Here is a 15,315-nt window from a genome sequence, read left to right as displayed (position 1 = left end):
CACTCCTTTCATCAGTTTATATTTTGTTCAATAAAAGGGATCTGTTGCTAAAGGTAATACGAATGACAAATAAAAAATACAGACGAAATTTTTTTTTAGAAAAGATTTTTTAAGTATTTTTTCTACTGTAAACAGCTCTGTGCAAGGCACTAAATAAAGTGACTTTGTGACTAGCCTAAGTCCTCAAAGAACAAAAGCTTCCCAAAGGAAACTTTAAGTGTTTCAAGCTCTCAGTGTTGAGGGAACTCCTACACACACACACACACACACACACACACGTCTAAACTCAGCAGCAAAGTGGCAGGGCCCGTAATAGAAGCCTGGTCCGCAGCCTGGAAGAGCCCACCTCTCTCCACTCCAGCTGAGACAGAAGAGAGACCAGCAGGCTGCTGCGTCCTATGAATTCCAATGTGACACAGCCCCGAGGGCACAGGCGCTGCTTTGTCCCCGCGACTGTGCTCTGTGTCTGGACACCTCGGACAGGCTGCACTGACCATCATCTAGAGTGGCTTTCACCGCTCAGGCCTCTGGTATTCCGAGCGGTGACTTTTTTTTTTTTTTAAGCCGAAGGCATTTTCATTGAGATTTCTTGTCAAAAACGAGGCCATTCTCACAGCCGGTGCACGGTGAGTGTTTTTTCGGGGTGCACCTGGGAAGGACTGCCCCTGCATCAGATCGCTGTCCAGTTCTGCCTTCTGCTCCTCGCTTGCCTTTTCTCTTTTTTCTCCTGCCTGCTCCCTGCTTCCGGCTGCCAGCAAGTCAGATAATTAAATGCCAAAGCAGTGACACTTGGCATTTCAATGAGCGCTCTGTATTTACTACAGGATCCCTCTCCACAGCCCTCCTGCTCAGCGTGTGTGCGGGCTCCCTGCTGTCCTGCCCCCATGGAGGGCCCCTCTGGTGCACAGCTGGACCCACTGAAGAGGGACGAACTCGGGCAGCAGCCCAGGACCGAAAGGGGGGGAGCGCGGCGCATTCCCCAGCTTCTCTCCTGAGTTTATGTCCTCGATGCAATGAAACAAGCATTTGTTAAGTCCTTAGCCCTCTGGGCTCACCCTCTGCTGGGATCCTTTTGAAGTAGATTCTGCATGAAAGGGAAAAGAGCTTTAGGTCTGTCCACATCAACCAGGCGCTGCCAGGATACCGCCCTGCACATGACTGGGAGGTGATGTCACCTTTATAGCCCACCCAACCTTATATGAGACTTATTAGAACAGAAGTGGACACGACACGAAAGTCTGACTTCGGCTCCCAAGGCTGTGGTTTAGACCTTGGAAGAACTGCACTCAAAATCTGCTTCTTCGCCTGCAGGTATCATGTGCTCAGGCAGTAGCTCAGATATTGCTTCCTCCTGGAAGCCCTCCCGGACCCAGTGAGTCTGGGGTAAGTGCCCTCCTAGGTGCTCTGACACAGCTAGTACCTCACACAGCTCTAGGCCACAAGCTCTGAGGATAGGAACCGTGTCTCACTCACTGCCACGGCCAACAGTGCAAAGACCGGTGCCTGGAGTGTATCGATGGTGCAATCCAGAAGCCCAATTCAACTGCTTTGCAAGTCAGATGGAAAGGTACCTTCGAATCCCTTCACGCCATACAGAGCTCACTATGGTCCTAAAATCATCAATATGATTATTAAATTGGCAGATAGTTTTTATTCATTCATCGTCTCTTCAGATACTATGTATGTACTGAGTACCTACTGTTTTCCGAGCTCTATCCAAAAGACTTGCTACTCAAATATTCTCTTATTTCCTCCTCTAAGAGCCTCTGTTTTTCCCATTCAAGAAGGCAACGCATGGGCCACCTTCAAGAAAGTTGCTCACAAGTGCTTTAGGGGAAGTTTTCTTAATTTTTTTAATGTTTATTTATTTTTTAGAAAGAGAGAGAGAGAGAGAGATTGTGTGTGTGTGTGTGTGTGTGTGTGTGTGCGCACGCGTGTGCGTGCGGGGAAGGGGCAGAGAGAGAGGGAGACACAGAATCCGAAGCAGCTCCAGGCTCTGAGCTGTCAGCACAGAGCCCGACGCGGGGCTCAAACTCAAGAACTGCGAGATCATGGCCTGAGTCGAGGTCGGACGCTGACCCGAAAGAGCCACCCAGGCACCCCTCAGGGAAATTTTCAGTCAATGCCCACATTAGTCTGAGTCTGAGGCAGGAAGCAACACATCACTGTTTATACCGTGGGTGCCTTTTAGCTCAGACGGCATCTACTAGGTGCTCAATGAGCATTTGTGGGAAAGTGAACAAACGAGTAACCCAAACACGCAAGCTGCTACTGCATTAAGAAATCTGTGGGCAAAATCGGTAACTAATATGCAAGGAGACTATGAAATCCTTGAGTGGTACCTTTTCCACATCTGTCTCACTTCCTGTGAACGTAGTCAAGATGGAGTAAGAGAGGCCAGATTTACCCTGACCCGAAACACACACACCCACCCCCCAGACAAAATACATAGAATAATCCTTTTCACGATACGGACACCAGGCAGTAAGACACAGGGGTCCCCGAGACAAAGAACAAGCAGGCTGGGGCCTATCGCCCCAGCTTACCGCCTCGAGAAAACTCCCAGGTGGCAGCACAAGGGAGAAGGACTCAGGAAGAAGGCACAGACTCCCTAGATTGCGAAAATCGAGCAAGGGGATACCAAGGCAGCTAGAGTTTACAGGACTGAGTAGAGACGCCCACAGACAACAATCCAGAAAGAGAAGACGTGCAGAGGGTCCCGTCAAGCATTCTTCAGAGAACTAATAAGGAAGCACATGCACGTGAATAAACTCCCTGGGTGCGAGGGACACACCGAAGGACTAGAGAGAACAGAGCGGAGCACTCAGACGGCTCCTGACAGTTCTACCAACCAGAATGGAGGAGCTCAAGAGTCCACCGGGCATGGGGTGGATGGCTCAGGAGGGTTGTGACTCCGGGGTGGGGGATAGTTAGCTGTAGACTGACCACTGCTCACAAAGCAAGACCTGAAGGGTCAGGCTGTGTTTAGGTGGCTGAACTCCACCCCAGAGCAAAGCTGAAGAATATTCACAGGAATGCAAAAGTAGGAAGCGCCCAACAAGACAGAAGTCACACCGTGTGGCCGCGCTGTCTGGCATCCAACAACTACCAGGCATCCAAAGGATCAGGAAAACGTGAGCCACGGGGTGAAAACAAAAATCAACCTGTTTTTGATGGACTGATGACTGACAAAGATGTTAGAGTCAGCAGGCGAAACCATTCCAGTAGCTGTTACAACCATATTCCCTACATTCAGAGAGTAAGAAGGGACATGAAGATACCGCAAAGATCAAACTTCTCGAGATGAAAACTTCACTGGCTGCTAAGAAAATCACTGGAAGGGACGAAGAGCAGATCCGACATCGCAGAAGGAAAAGATCAGTGAGGTTGAAGACAGAGTGACAGAGAACATCCAAAATGAAACACAGAGAGAAAAGAGAAGTTTTGAAGAAAGAGGAGAGTTTTTGATTGGATGACAGTGTGTCTGGCTTCAAAGTCCCGTCACACTGCTTCCTGCCGCACGTGACCAGTAACACCCCAACTACTGAGTCCGACTGCCTAGCTGAGGTGGCGACTCAGGGTCCTGTTCACCGTCAAGCCCTAAAAGGGGGAAAAAATGGGTGGGAGTGTATACATGCACAAATATCAGATCTGGACTGAAATGTGTGAATAGGTAGGGGTAAAACACTCAATCCTAATTGTGCTGGTTATGGCTAAAGTGACCGGAGCAGAGAGCTGCTTTAAAAGATTTGTTTTTAAAATTTACTTATGGATTTTGAGAAAGACAGAGAGAACGAGCAGGGGAGGGGAAGAGGGGCAGAGAGAATCCCAAACAGGATCCACACTCAGTGCGAAGCAGACGCAGGGCTCGATCTCATGAATCGTGAGATCGTGACCTGAGCTGAAATCCAGAGTCGGATGCTTAACCGACTGAGCCACCCAGGCGCCCCCACAGAGAGCTGCTTTTACACAATAAATTCCCGTAAAAACCCAACAAGTTCCGAATTTACTCTTCACACATTAGTATGGCCCAAAGGCATCTGAAAAAACCAGCATCTAATTAAAAAGAAAATAAAGTTTTTACTACGCCCCACTACCCCACACATAAAATTCTTTTCCCATGAAAATGGCTTACTTAACATGGCAGTTAGCTCAACTACCTTTTTTTTTTCCCCCTTAAAGGAAAACAGGCTTTGCTTCCTGTCTCCTTTCATGTGGTAGGTTCTCAGGGCCCAGGGTGTGGACCTAGCATCTGGGTCATCCCAGCTGCTGGCGCTGGACATTTGGCATGAACTCAATCACCAGTAATTCATTTAATCGCTCAACCAAAAGATAGCACAGAATCACCAAGTCACAAAATCCTGTGGCTGGAAGTAACAGATCATCAGTCCATTTATCATTTCTAGTTGCCCAGTATTTACGCTCCCTTCCTAACTCGCCCACTGTCTTCTGGGAGAATCGGTCCTTCGTGAGTGTGAGGTATAGAATGAAGACAAGGGTCAATCCGGGAGCTGGCTGTCCACTACAGAAACCACAGGGGTTCCAGCCAGGGGTTGGGCATGTTATCGACTCAGAGTTGGGCCAATACTGGATATATGTCCCCTGGGTACTGCATTTTGAGTACGTGATTCAATTGTTAAAGAACTGGTTGAAGACCGTCCTAAAGAAAGTGTGCTGACCAACATTAGGACTCATTCACAAACTCTGAGAGGTGCTTTGGATTCCATTCAATCCCATGCATGGTCCTCAGGCCTCTTATAGATCCTGTGAGTGCCCCGCTATCTGCCTTTGTTTGCTCACCTTTAAACTAGGGTTAATAATAGTTCCTACCTCAAAAGTGCTTAGGACAGTATCTAACACACAGTAAACAATAAATGTAGCAACAAGAAGTAATATTTTAGTATTATTATGGATTATTTTACAGCTATTGAGTGGGAGAAATATACCTACCATGTGAGTTTATTTGGGATCACGTGGTGTACTGCAAGATGTCACTAACCATATAGTGACATATACCAATTTACATGGTACTCATCGTAAGTTAAGGAAACTTGCTCTTACACTCCATGCATGGGATTCAGAGGATCCACGGATCCCCTGAGATGCCATGCAAAGCTGTGTGAGTGTGTGTGTGCTTGTATGCCTCTATATTTCGATCTGGGGAGGGAGGAGTGGTCCAGCGCCTTCTCAGAGTCTTATCGCCATCCATACCCCCAAAGGACACGCACCATTGTTTTAGAGCTTCTGGAGAGAGATATAAGGTCCCTTTGACCTTGCCTAGTGTCCTTTCAAACTTCTGGGACAGGGCTTACGATGGTAACAGTCACCGCAGCTGCTCGCAGCCAATTCCTTGAGCTTGCCCAACATTACAAGAGCTTGCAAGATACCCAACCTGGGGGCTGGCCTAAGAGGCTGGCGATTCAACCGAGGGCCTGTTGGCAGAGGGAGGTAGCCTGCTCTGATTACAGCTTGCATCGCCAGCTGGAAAGGGGAGGGGACCACACTGGAAGTGACCACTTTGGGGCTGTCTGGAGAAAAAATGGCGAGAAGCTGCATTTCTAGTATAGCGAAGGCTCCAAAATTATTTCTGGATTGATTAAAGCCCTGCTGGTGTGTAAGGATGTGACGATAACTTCACTACTAGAATAACGTGAGATGGGGTAGGGCAGGAGAAGGTGGGCGAGAAGGAGGCCTTCCTTGCATCGGTATAGGTTTCAAAGGGAGGGATGTTTAGGAAGGTTTTAAAGAAGCTATCTCTTTTGTACATGGTACCACAGGAATTTGAGAATAGAGATCAGAGCTTTGCTTAGTCAAGGGCTCATCCATTCTCTGTACCTCAGTTTCTTCACCTGTCAAGTGACACGGCTGTGACAAATAAGCTCTTGTGGTCCCTTCAGCTCTATCAGTTTGCAAATTAGTGGGAAAAAGACAGTGTTATACATACAAAGGCCGAACATTTTACTCAGTGTCAATCACAAACCGTCCAGCCCTAACTTATCACAAATCTAAAGCAACAGCATCCAAATTAATGTGTTTTCACAGCATGAAAAACCGTCAGCGTCGGTCCATGCCCCGACCACAGTTCTACCAACCGAGCAGCATGCTGGACCTCCGCCTCCAAAGGGCACCAAAATCGGAGTTTTCAAAAATGACAGGGAAGGCGAAAATGGAGGTCAGAGGAAAACAGATCTAAAACGATCCCCAACTAGAGGCGAGAAAAAGCTGAGAAAATTAAAATTCCACTTGTAAATAAAACGAGGCCATTTCCCTATGAGAATAACGTCTGCAAGTTTTAAAGTAATTTAACTTGAAATTCATTTCCCTTCTTAATTAAAAACCCAGAGTATGTCACATGTAATTTTAAAATGCAAAGTGGATGAAGAATGCAAGCGGGGGAAGAAGGAGAACAGATTCTCTTTCGGGGAATGACCGATAACCTAACTTCTGCCCCCCGAAGTTGGCCATCTTGTCTATGGGGACGGGGGAAGGCTAGCTTTGGAGGTGTGTAGAGTTATATGCTCCACATGGGGCCTTGAAACCGCCCAAGATCTGAGCCACATGTGAAGTCCAAGTGTTTTTCTAAGACCTTCCTAGAGAAATCAGCCCTTTGGAGCAAGTTTAGAAACCAGTCCTTGACTTGATGCCCAATCCATTGATTTCATCTGCTGGTTTCTCCTTGGTCTCACATGAACCTGTGGGCCATTCTGAGTGCACACACACCCCACAACTACACTCCCAGTCTGGGATAACTAAAGAACAAACAAACAGCAAAATACAATTAAAGTTTCATTAAATAGTTAAAGGCCCTCTTGACTAAATCAATCAGTAAATAATTTTATGCTTCTGTTGTTAAGACACAGTGAACGACAGAGGCCATTAAGGCATACAAAAATGCATACAACACAGTCCCTGCCTTTGAGAGTTTACAACCCAACAGAGCAGGTAAGAGAGAGAACTCAGAGACTGTGCAAAGCAGTCGTGAGGGCCAGAGGGGTTGAGAGGCGGGCCTGGTTCTCGGTGGAGAAACACCCCAATGGTGGAATACTGAGGTTGATGGCCAACTGGTGATGTGCTCAAGGGAGAAAGTGAGGGAAGGGCCCTCCCGATGTTCTCTACTGCTGGGAACTAAGGAAAGGGTGTGGTCGCTAATGAGGTGAGGGGATACAAGGAAGGGAGACAGACATGCAACCAGGAGACAGGGGCTCTGCTTGGGACCGTCTGTTTCCCGCAGGCCCATGAGAAAACCAAGAAAGGTTTCCATGGGGGCGGTGGGTAGAGGGCTGGAGACGGTGGGCCTGGGCGGACTGCCTAGCTTCTTAGGCACAACTTCTTCCGCACAGCGGAGATGATATCAATACCTTAAATAATTGCTCTGAACCAAGGATCAAGAAATCGCACGAGTAGCATGGTTGGCATAGAATAACAAACTTGAAATAAAACCTTTCATCATCGGCTCTGGAGCTCAGGAGAAAGGTCTCAGATTCTAGGTCTGACGACCTAGACCTCCCCTGGTGCCCTGCTCTGTGCGGGCCTCCTGCAGGGAGCATGCTGCCTCTCCCCTATTTGCTTCCCTTGCTGATGAAGGCTCTGACCATGAGCACTCCCAAGGACCTCCTCACTCACTCCCACCTCCTTCCCCCACTGCCGCACAAGGCCCGAGGTTTCTAGCAACTCCCACCTCGGCTCTGACATAGTGCTTACTGACTCTGGTTTCTCACCTGCCACCAGAATTCTCTGAAAAGCCAATGTGATTCTCTCCTTTTCCTGCTTATAAAGCCCACAGGTATCTTCACTGCTTTCAGGAGAAAGGCTGTCCCATCATCCCCCTGACCCACCCCTCCCGGCCACGGCCTCCCCTGTAGGCATCCCTAACCTTGAGGTGTTTCCTCAAGGGGGATGCCGCGCACCGTTCCCTCTGTACACACTGTTCCCTTCACAGAGAAAACTCCCGTGTCTGCCTCTGAGCTCTGGGCGCGACCTGGGTATCCCGCAAGATACAGCTCCAATGTCACCCTCTGCAGCAAAGCGCCTCCTCTTTTCCTGAGACAGTCCCTCCCTCCTCATTTCAGGTCTCATACGGGGTCTGGTTGGAGGGCTAGCCCTCTTAGGAGCAATGATGCTCTATCTGGTTTCACGCACTCCCTAAGAAAAGCCCAAAGAAGGCCCCCCCTCTGCTGAACGGAAGGTCTGAGACCCCCAAAATGCTGCTGCGTGAAGACACTCCCCTCTGCACAGAGAAAACCAGGATGAGGCTTACGGATGAGCTAGAGGTGATTTGTGATTTTTTTTTTTTTCTGTCAAGAGCCCGACAGCACTTTTTACCCAGAGCTTTCCTATGAGGAACTGTGCCCCAAATCAAATCGCCTTGATTGTTCCTGGGAGCTGATGCAAGTTAGTCAACGGGTGGGATTTCACTTGACCGGACTCCCCAGCCCAATTAGCTGCACAGCCAAGGGTCGGTCTGCACCGATCTTTTCTTCACGGTCTTCCATTTTCATATTGTATCTGAGGTTTCAAATATTCAAATGTGAATAATGCCGTTCTTCGGCAGCAAGGTATGCCTTCCCTCTTATGCCCAGAAAGAACATGGAACATGCTCTGGAACATGCAGCATTCCGATAACACTGAGCATCCCCGCGCTCCTGAGGGTTAGAACGGACACGCTGTTCTCGAACACAAATTCTTCCTTGTGCCCTGTCTTCAGCTCCCCACCTGCCACTGCCTCCTCCTTTACCCACCATTCACCATCAGCAGGAAATGAAACGGAAGAAGGAAGAGGGAGACCTTGACCCCCGCAGATGGGGGATGGGAACTCAAGCCGCCTCCCCTTCCCCCAGTAACAACCTGCTGTCGGGGGTGTATCGAGAGTCTAAAAAAAATGGCCTGCCATCATCATCGTTCAAAAAACACAAACGAGACCGCAGAATTAAGCTTCTCAATCGGTTACCAACATCCAGTGCCAAGGTCTAGAGCTTTATATATGGCACCAGCTGGCCCAGAGAAGTACCTCCGGACTCCAGGGCTTCTGGGGACGCTGTGCCAACGGTGAGCCAACGGGCACAGACTCCGTCCCAGCTCACCCTGCTCTGCGGAGATGGGGGCCACAGGACATCTGGCATCAGTGCTGCCACAGCCGGCGACGAATGGGAGATGCTTCTGGGGAGCAGGCTGCACGAAAGATGCTGCTCGACAAGTTGACGTTAAAAAAAAAAAGGGCTATAAATATGCCATGGGTTCCCAGTGCTGGAAAATTCTTCCTGACGGGAGTATGGTGTTTCTCACTGATGTGGAGGAAAAGTACTTCAGACTCGCATCAGGCCAGCTGGATCCGGATGCCTCTCTCAGAGGAACTCCTGGGTAGAAGCCCCCCTCCCCTCAAACAGCCTCCAAGCCCCCTGTTACTTTTCTTGTATGACTCTCAGCCCAGTTTAGGTAAATAACGGCGTATCATTAGTTTCTGTCGTGGGGCTGTGAGCACCAGGGACAGAGGTCCTACCATCCCCAGCTATTAGCGGGGCCCCTCCAGACAGCAGGCATTCAATAACTATCTGTGGGCTCCAAGTTTCTGCAAAATAGCCTTCTATCCATCGAGCTCCTACTACCTCTGTCCTTATCTGCTGTCTGTCCTGCCCCGTGGATGGAGTATCATGAGCTCTAGGCGAGGCACCATTGCTGGTCCCAAGGTTGAGAAGGACAATGCGGACACTCGCTTTGCTGGCACGTTGAATACGGAATCAGCAGAGTTGGTGACACCAGAGACACCATACTCCAAGTATACCCGCCTTCACAGGAAGAGCAGTGATTGGCATTAGGGAGGCACGGCCGTTACTCCCAATGAATGTACGATTTAGTAAGAAAGATAAATCTGAGAAATTATGTCAAGAGTAAATATGGCCACACGTAGAAGGTGCTTCCGTGATGCAGAAAGAGGGACTATCTCAAGGAAATGGAGATAGGAGAGATGTGAAAATTACTGGTGCAGGTGTATCTTATTAAAAGTTACCTGGCTTAAGGTGATTTCACATTAGGAATTTTCATGCTTTAAAAAGGGATCGAAATTGATTCTGGTGAGTAGGGTACAATCCCGTTACTAATCATAAATCTCCATCAGTACTTACACCCAACTTTGCTCATTCTCTCCAGGGCCTCTAGAGAGTAGGGAGAAGAGGCCACATTAACATGGTGGGTCCTCTCCCTCATCAACAGAGAGGCCCTTCGGAGGCAGGAACGGGGTATCACAGCCATGGGGACAGGGCCCCAGTTAGTCAATACCCGGTGGGCACCTGCCACCGGGCACGACGGAGTCAACGCTCGAGCCATCTTAAAGAAGAACGACCTCCCTCCTTTCCTCTGACAGCTTACGATGCCATTAAGGAGACAAAATTACAGCATAGGAAACATGGAGAAAAGAGGTAAATGTTAAGAACCAGGGGATTTTAAGGTTAAGGCAGTAAGACATTAAGAGAAGGGAGAGGACAGGAAATCAGAGGGGTCATGGAGGAGTCAGGATCGAGGAGGCCTCAAACAATTTGTTAGGACAGGGGACCGGGGAGAAAGTTCACGGCCACTGGGAAGCGGAGCCCTAGGGAAGGCGGGGGCTGGGCAGGTGTTGGGCGTGTGCACCTAGGGGCAGGGGAGGGTGAGAGGGGACCTACAGCCACAGAGGAACAGGACACATGAGCTGATGAGAACACAGGGAGCTGAATCCCTAGACCACAGCAAACCTGCGGGATCCCACACAGGGAAAAGAGGCCTTCTCCGGAATTATCTCTGGGAGGAAGTCCTCTCTTCGTGTCCCCCAGGCCTTGACTTTTATCCACCCTTGAAGGAAAAAGATTACAACGCGAGTGGTTCAAGGCGACACCTGGAAACCTACACACAGTAAATGTGTCGGGGGAGGGGGCCAGTGGCTGGGGTCAGAGTCCCTTGCTAGGGGACTGGGAAGGGGCACATGAAAGCAATGGCACTGGCTAACTGGAGCAAGGAAAGAGCAACAGGCACCGAATCAGGTAAAACGCAAGGAGATGAGGGGCAAGGAATCAAGTCAGACTCTGGAGACCTCGTGCTCGCTTCACCCAGGCTCACCTTCCAGTGGCTGAGACACAGCGGAGCGAAGCCGGGGGGACCTTTGTCCTGCTTGCCGGGGGGTGGGGGGGGGAAGCTCTGCTTCCCAAGATGCATGAAGGACAGCTTGTCCATCCTAGGGCTGGTCTGGAGTCATATCACTTGGCAATTTGTCAGTTTAGGAGCCTATCTACTACTCTGAATATCAGGAAGTATGTGGAAACCGACCTTACGTGCTGTTTCAATAAAACACAGCTTATTAACAGTTAATTCTAATAGTTACACGGAGCGCTTTTGTGGGGAGGGCCTGACTCTTTCTTGGGGTGTGAACACAGCACTGCTCCACAGGTGGCATGATGCGAACATTCAAGGCTGTCTATGGCTCCTTGATGACTTGATAAAGTTGGTGTGTTTTCCCAAGACTTCGAACAAATAAGGAATTCAAAACTCATGGGCTGAATGGCTGAGCTCACGGACAGACGGATGGAGGCTAGGACATCCCACATAAGCTAATCCTTGTCATGAGACATCTTCTATCCCAACACTCTACCAGGCGGGCCCAGAAGACTGCGACCTGTCCAACGCGATGGCCAACCGCCTGCCGGCAAATTTCTTTCCCAGAAGGACATTCAAAGCCCTGAGAGATACGGCGAAAGTGTCTAGAGAGCTCTGGCAGGCTCTGGGCTCTGTATGTCTACTACAGAGGGAGGAATCCTCAGACAGCTTTATTCTTACTCCACCTGCATAGTGACTGCTTATACTTCAAAAATAAAGTCCTGCATTGGCCTGTCTGATTTTATTATTATGCCTCTTAGAATGGCGCATTTCAATTCTTTTGTTGTTTCCAGGCAGAGCTACCGTATTTACTTGCTAATGCAGAGAAAAGAAAAGAACGTGACATTCCAAAAGGTACTCTTTCCCAGGATTCTGCCCTTCCTCTGCCAGCATGGGGTTCCTTTGACTTCAGTTTTTCGCCTACACAGCTGCATAAATTAAAAAAGAAATCATCTGACAACACTGCCTCTTTTTTCCCCCCCTCCTTCATAGTAAACCCCTATCCCAGGTGCTCTGAGCACGGAGACTCCAACTCCCCACCGAGGTCCCCCAACCCCAGTCAAATCCCGCTTACTCGTGCCAGGCTCTGCACGCTTGTTACGGTTCTAGCCATTCCGACTACAAAGGTCAGATGTCTGGCTACACGACCGCAGCGTTTGTGCGTCTGACTGCACTCCTGTTTAACAAGTGGTCACTGACAGAAAACAAAGAAGTTTCTCTCTCGCTCTCTCTTTTTTTTTCTTTTCCTTCTGGATAAAAGCTGGGGCCCTCTATGAACACAGGGAAAGATGCTCCATAAATTTCCTACCCAAGTAAGTGCAAACCAATAAATATATGAGATTCTTTTAGGTTCTGGTCAGTCAAGAAAAACCAACCCTGAAGATGATAATCTATATCCACTGACCTATTTAGCCCATGGATAGTTTCAAACTCTTTTCTTTACCAACACTTTTCTCAGAAATAGAAAAAACAAACAAATAATAATTGGCTTGCATCTTGAATTCCTTTATTGCCCCTGTCATCTACAGAAGCCTTCAGGCAGCTAGCCAGAAAGAAGGTAGGACAGTCAAGGCCTAGGTCACTGCGGGGGTCACTGGCTCTCAACTATGAGCAGAAACGACACAAAACCCAAACTTGCCTGAATTAGAAGAAATCAGAGTCAAAATCAAGGTGAATGGCCATGACTGAGGCCCCCTTGGCTAGTAAACAACATTCTCTCATCCTTGGTACAGTCCCTTTACACGGAGTGTCATTTACAAGGCAAAATTTTCACCGTGTCCGTCAAAACTAGGTACGATTTTTCCGTCAGAAAGGAGATTCCACAATTTTAGGATTTGTTAATTGCAAGGTGCTGGTTCCTGGTGTGTGGATATTTGAGGCCAGAAGGTAGACCTGTGTTTTTCTCTAGAACACAGCTAGTGTGGACAGAGAGCAGCTACCACTAGGTCCATTGATTTTTTTTTTTTTTTTTAATGAAGTGGGTCATCCAGCAATAGCAAGGGATCTTTCAAGTAATAAAACATTTTGGCAAAGAGAGCAAGGTTCGCTTTCCTGAAAGAAAGCCACACTTGCTCTGGAAAAGTAAGGGATTGTTGATATGCAACCCCCAAGAGAAGCAGAGGTCATCTGTGTTACGGATTTTAAGTACAAACCCAAACCACTGAGTGCTGCAACAATCTAGCTCCATAAAAATTCTTTCTTCATGTCCCCTAGTAGTTTTTGCCATTGCCAATTTAAATGAAAACTTTATAACGTTACTAAACTATAAACTGCATAATGTGTTCTACCCACATCAATTATAAATTCATTTGCAGAGAAAAAGAAGAGAAATAAACCAGTCACGATAATTAAAATAAATTAAGTGAGGAGCTGTCAAGAATGACTTTCCTGAAGGAAAACAAAGTCTTCTTTTAGCTAAATTACAGAATGATTTATAGAAGATTAAAACCACCAAACAGATTCTCAATACCTGGGAGCCACGGGGCCCACCGAGCAGGGTGTTCTGCATTTCTACAGCACGGGCCGTGCTCCACCCGACAAGAGACTGCCTTTGGCCAGTACCTCGTGTGAGCAGACAGGGCTCCCTGGGCTGGTTCCGCAGTCCAGGACGCCCAGGAGCCTGCGGAGGCCGGGAAACGGAGGCTAAGGGTGTTGCTGAAGATGGTCTGCTCCGGGCCTTTGATGGTTGCACGAATCAAACTTTAAACATGGACTGAAGCAAGGGGCGCCTGGGTGGCTCAGTCGGTTAAGCGTCTGACTTTGGCTCAGGTCAGGATCTCACGGTTCGTGGGTTCGAGCCCCACGTCGGGCTCTGTGCTGACAGCTCAGAGCCTGGAACCTGCTTCGGGTTCTGTGTGTGGCTCTCCCTCTGCCCCTCCCCCACTTGTGCTTTGTCTCTCTCTCTAAAATAAACGTTAAGAAATTAAATATGTACTGAAGCTTCCTTGTGTGATAATAAACGATTCACACAATTCCAGCACCACCTCCGTTCCCCACCTCTATTCTGATCTCTCAAGCAGATTTACTGCAAACTCATGTATAATTAGGAATACCATACTATTAATCTACCATCTGATTTTTCATCCCCAGGGCCATATGTACCACTGAGTCTCCAATTAATGTAAGCTATTCCTCAAAGCTAGCTATATTTTGAGGCAGAGGGCTGGTCTCCCGATAAAATGTGAGTAAAGTCTCGAGATCAGGCCCAACGTTCAGTAAAATGTGGTAACTGGTCAACAAGGTAATGCCACTTGCATAGACCAGGAGGGAGCTTCAAATTGGTAGGTCACTTGTTCACATGAGGTCACCCAAGTGAATAGGCCATTTAACTCACTCCAGCTGCACTGTGGCCTGGAGAGGGGAACAGAGATGATAGGAGGGTGTGGGGTAAGCAAACAGGACCAGATCCAGCAACACAAATACAATCAAAAGCACAGGGGAATAGGTTAGCAGATTATCACAAATCAACCTGGCTCTGGTCCTATACGCCTAATGCCACTTACTCGACCTAATATAACCACTGACTTCCTTGGAACTTTTGCCCCAAGAAGGGAAGACAGCACGAGGCCCAGAAATGCCCAAAGAATTTAATACCGGCAATTTATAAAAAGGGACAATAAAAGAAAAATCTTTAGGAAGGAGACTGTTTATACACTTTAAACTAGATACTTGTGGAGGCAAATGGAACCAGTAAGAGCGGTCCAGATACAGCCTGTGACCCAATCTGGGAAAGTTCTTTGTTCCTATGCGTCTGACACTCTCCTCCTAAAGCTGGGAAAATGGACAGGGGAAACCAACCACACCCTTCCCCCACTGAGAGACGTCCAGTGGGGAAACCCCTTCGACCCCTCAGGCAGCACCAGCCACACCAGGGGCATCCCCAGTGGCACCAGATAAACCAACCCAACCAAAATAGCACCCCCGAAGGTCTGAAGAACCACAGCCTACTAAAGTAATCAAAGACCCATATGCTAAACCTAAATAGGGTGACTGCCTACTAAAATAAAAAAAAAAAAAAAAAACAAACTAAAATACAATCTGGAGTTTCCAAACATAAATGACAAAATTCCAGGATCTAATAGAAAATCACACATCAACCAAGAACCAAGAAAATCCCAACGTGAATGAAAAAGACAATCAACTAAAGCCAATACTAAAAAGAATCTGAGAAATCAGATGTTGGAATTTTCTGTAAAG

General features: G+C 48.1%; 1 protein-coding gene and 1 non-coding gene across 7 annotated transcripts in view; one reads left to right on the top strand and one right to left on the bottom strand.

Moving 5' to 3' along the window:
- Positions 1-15,315, bottom strand: part of GLIS3 (GLIS family zinc finger 3) — a 540,949-nt gene that overhangs the window by 143,366 nt on the left and 382,268 nt on the right. The gene's annotated exons all lie outside the window — the stretch shown is intronic.
- On the top strand, positions 13,846-13,930 carry TRNAQ-UUG. Its single transcript has one exon. It is a non-coding gene; the product is annotated as a tRNA-Gln (tRNA).

Source organism: Panthera leo, chromosome D4 (genome assembly GCF_018350215.1).
Source record: "Panthera leo isolate Ple1 chromosome D4, P.leo_Ple1_pat1.1, whole genome shotgun sequence".
In the NCBI taxonomy this organism is placed as follows: Eukaryota; Metazoa; Chordata; class Mammalia; order Carnivora; family Felidae; genus Panthera; species Panthera leo.
Note: the sequence above shows the minus strand (reverse complement) of the source record. Positions and strands in the feature narration are given on the sequence as shown.